This window comes from Lipotes vexillifer, unplaced genomic scaffold (genome assembly GCF_000442215.2).
Source record: "Lipotes vexillifer unplaced genomic scaffold, Lipotes_vexillifer_v1.1 scaffold647, whole genome shotgun sequence".
Classification (NCBI taxonomy): Eukaryota; Metazoa; Chordata; class Mammalia; order Artiodactyla; family Lipotidae; genus Lipotes; species Lipotes vexillifer.
This window is the reverse complement of record NW_006793865.1, coordinates 1,455,352-1,459,819: the sequence shown is the minus strand read 5'-3', so window position 1 is coordinate 1,459,819 and position 4,468 is coordinate 1,455,352. Positions and strand designations below refer to the sequence as shown.

Here is a 4,468-nt window from a genome sequence, read left to right as displayed (position 1 = left end):
GGGGTAAAATTTTCATAAATTATAGTTTTTGGCATTTGTTCTGTTTCCTTGCCTTTTTTTTTTTTTTTTTTCCTGCGGTAAGCGGGCCTCTCACTGCTGCGGCCTCTCCCGCTGTGTAGCACAGGCTCTGGACGCGCAGGCTCAGCGGCCATGGCTCACGGGCCGAGTCGCTCCACGGCATGTGGGATCCTCCCGGACCAGGGCACGAACCCGCATCCTCTGCATTGCCAGGCGGACTCTCAACCACTGCGCCACCAGGGAGGCCCTGTATCTCTTCTTTGACACTTTCTATTAGCACCATCCTGCCTATTGTTTCAGGCAGAAAAGCTCTGTTATTTCAGGTAGACTGCCTTTCTATGCATCCTAATTTCAGCTAGTCTTATGAAGGGAACTCAGAGCAGAATTTTCATCTTCTTGTCAATGGAATAGTTAAGTGCACTGAAGAAAAGGAAGCAATGAACTAATAATAATAGCCCTAAACTACTAATAATGGCCCTGTGCCAGATCCTATTAGAAGTGCTTTGCACATATTAAGTCATTTAATCTACACAATACATCTGTGAGGCAAGTACAACTATTATCCCCATTTTACAGAAGACATAGGTTCCTGACTAGATGTCACACAGATAGTAAGCGGCAAAGTAAGGATTTAAACACTGGCAATTTAGATCTTAACCACTGCACTGTCTCTCATAAATATTCTCCCCACCCCCCCCAACCATCCTGTGCCAAATAAAAGACCTTGATCACTGTAAATAATTTAACAGTCCTAATCTTGATATTTTTCTCATTATACAGGTGTTCCTTAACTTGCCCAATTTGTCTATTTCATAAGTTATTGTGAAATTAAAATTGTACATAAGCCAACTCCACTAATGAGAACTTAACAGCTCTTCCCATCCACTTGGGTTTTAATTTAACTCTTAGGTAGGAAGGTAGATGAGTTGGGTGGATGGATAAAGTAGATAGATAAATAAGTAAGCTGTAAAAATGTGCAAAGTATGAGCCATAGAGAAGAAAAAGATAGATGCCAAGGAAATGCAAAGTGGAGCTGTGAAAGGAGGGCTTCTAAAAAGAAGCCAAGAGCAATTTATTTTTATGACAGGTTTTAAAAGAGGTGATGAGAGAAAGAGATACTCTGGTAGACTGTGGATTGAGTGAAAGGTGACGCAACCTTTCTGGACCACAATCTGGCAATGTTTCTAAAATTTCTAAGTGTACTTACTCTTTGACCTAGCAATTTCATTTCTAGAAATTTAGCTACAAAATAGTGGCATACGTGATTAACTTGCTCTTCTGACCAGGGAGTCATAAGATGGTCAGATGGCTAGGTTGTCCAATGAGTATCTATTAAGTCCAGTGGTTTCACAGCACTGTCAATTTCTAAGAGTCTTAATCATGCAAAGTGGCATTTGAAATCCCTTCAGGCTGAATATCTTACCCGCAGGACAACTCCTAGCCACTGGCTTTTGTCATCTTTTCTTGACGGAACTTAAGTTAATTTATGAGTAAAAGGCAGCATGGAAAGCAGAAATTGTACTAGTTTCCTTAAAAGAAGAGAAGTTACTATGATAGATGAATGCTATATTTAAAAAAAAAGTCTTTTGCCCCAAATCCAATAAAGACATTGTTAATTATTGAAAGATATAATTTAAATACTCAGAGAGAGTGGGAAGAAGGGGGTAGTCAAAACACTTATATCCAGTTTAAATATTACTTGCTGGTTGACTTGTATGGTGACCTTACCCATCTACAACTTCAAATCCAAACTACTGCAGATGTTTGCCAAACATTCCACAAGAAAATATGCTGCCTGTAAAAACATACAAACAAACATCCACAGTGGAACCTAACCAGAGACTTCTAAAATTGTGAACAACTCATCCAATTGGACAGTGGGATTAAAATGAATTCCTCGGTGAGAATGAAGGAGATTTTTGGCATCAACATATCGTTTCTTAAATAGGCTCTCAATAGCTTTCCTTCCCCTCAAAAAAGAGCAATTGTCAATTCCAAAGAGTGCCTTCATTTCCCAACTCCAGTATGTGTTTTTTTCCAGATTCAGGAATAGGCTTTCCAAGTCCTTCCACCCTTCTTGTTATAAATAGGTTATGAAGACTGTCCTTTGATGGCAACCATCAAGAACAGATGCTCAATGGTCAAGGAAAAACCAAAACTGAGATCTGATCAGTGTTTCTATCACTAGGGACTTGATGGCTCCACAGATAAATCTCATCAGTCAGACAGAGCAGCTGAGGTGAGTGGCCACGATACTAGCTTCCACTTTAAAAACAATGTGAAGCTGCCAATTGGAAGTAGGATTGTATGTTGCATGTTATATGTGCTTATTCCGTGTGCAGCCTGTCATCCTGGTCCTAGGATCTAGGGACACAAAAGTTGAATGGAAAGCAAATGGAACCCCCATACTCTAAACAGATACAACCATTTTATAAAACTGCCAGTATCAACTGAAGCTGAACATATGTGTATTGTATGACCCAGCAATTCCACTCCTAGGTGTGAAGGGAGTACGTGTGTATGTGTGTGTGTCCCCAATGCACACACATATATGCCCCCAAAATTGTGCACGTGCATTCACCAAAAGACATGTACTAAAACATTTATAGCAACACTAGTCAAAAATCCCAAATGGAAACTGCGAAATGCCCATCAATAGTGTTCACATGATGGAAATTTCTACAGTGAAGAATGATCACCGGCCACACACAACGTTATGGATGAATCTCACCAATGCAATGTCCAGGGGAAAAGCCAGGTACAAAGAATACATATTGAATGATTCCATTTATATGAAATACCAAAAAGGCAAAAGCAATCTCTATTCTGTTAGGGTTTTTTTTTTAAGTTGAATGAATAAAAGAAGCTTAAAAATTGCATGTCCAGTCAATCCACTGGAATAGGGCAATCAGATCAAGACGCAGGATAAATCAGGAGAGGGATCCTTGCCTTTTCCCTTCTCTATAGCTCCAAGGTGGCTGGAGCAAAGGGCTCCATGGTCTCCCAATATGGAAGGGTTCCTTTTCCCTAAATCTGGATTTCTCCCCAGAAGATGCTAAACATTGGTATTTTAAAGGCTTCAAGTTCGGTAGTGACAGAGAAGTGGCAAGATAGATGATATTGCTGAGAGAGCAGAGAGAACGTTCAATGCAGGCATTGCTGTCAATGCCAGAGTAAATATTTTACTTCTGCATCCTGAGTTGGATTGATCTCAGCTTTCCTGGGTCTATTCCACAGCTTCCCCTGCTTCACCACCTGCATCTTCCCTTGTTTGTTTTCAAGCAGAAGCCTGTGCTGAGAGCGAAAACCAGCAGATCAGCCTCCCATCTCACTAAATGAGACTGCCCTTCTCTCCATGGTCTTCTGAGCCTCCAAAGAGCTCATCCCAGATGCTATGGTCTCTGCTCACAGGGATCTGACGCTGAGATTTCTTTATAGAGTGTGTGAAGACTTTTCCTTCCATTCTGATGGCAATAAGATTTCCCCCTTACCCTGGCTTCAGTAAAACATTCCCTTGTGACTTGAGATAAAAGCAATTCTTTGGTCACAATATTTCCCATGGCAAGAATATAAAACTGCAGTACGACTGACACAGCAACCACACTCCCATCAAACTCAGAAGATACCTTTTTATATTTGAACCTAATGAAATGCCATTATAACCCAAATGGCAATATGGTCCACCAGTAATTATCTGCTATGAGAATAAAGGAAAGCAGTGACACAGATTTTTACAATGTGCAAATAATAGAACCATTATCACTACTGACCTCGTGTTTAGGAACAATACACTAGGAACACTTGTGTGTTTAGGAACAATAATGATGATGGTAAACAGTTATATTATTCTTACCACTGTTCTAAATTTTAGATATATTTACCCTAATGTTTTAGAGATATTAACAAGTTTTAAGGTTTAGAAACACACTATGAGGTAGAAACTACTACTATCTCCATCTTCCAGATGAAGAATGAGTGAGGCCCAGAGAGAGTAAGCAATTAGTGTAAAGTCTCAGAGTTCATTGGGGTAGAACTGGGATGTGAACCCAAGCAGCCTCACTGCCTCTCCTAAGAAGGCTGGATCTTCCTAATTTTTTCTTAGACCAAATATCAAAATAAGCTTGACTCTTTTCAGTGGATTTTAGCTATGCAGAGTTGAGGACTGCCGTTAGCAGGAAGGATAAAAAGAGTATAGAGGGGACAGCTACTCTATTAACAAGAATTCATCAGGAATAATTCCGGAAGCAGGTGAGTCAAGGCAGGCAACTGAGGGATCACCAAGTCAGGACAATGGTCCAAGCAGTGACCACCAAAGTCTGATGACACTGGAGCAGCAAACTGGCCTCCCCGAGGCAGGGCAGGTTGTGTGCAAGGGGGAAGTGCCCAGCATGCAGCCTCAGTAGCCACAGAGAAGCCAGGGACAGTGGTAACAAGGAGGGGCAAGGTGACG

The 4,468-nt window shown here is 41.0% G+C and overlaps 1 protein-coding gene across 1 annotated transcript in view; it reads right to left on the bottom strand.

Annotated features, from left to right (window-relative positions):
• ADAMTS12 (ADAM metallopeptidase with thrombospondin type 1 motif 12) overlaps positions 1-4,468 on the bottom strand; it is a 409,046-nt gene that overhangs the window by 227,750 nt on the left and 176,828 nt on the right. The window lies entirely within an intron of this gene.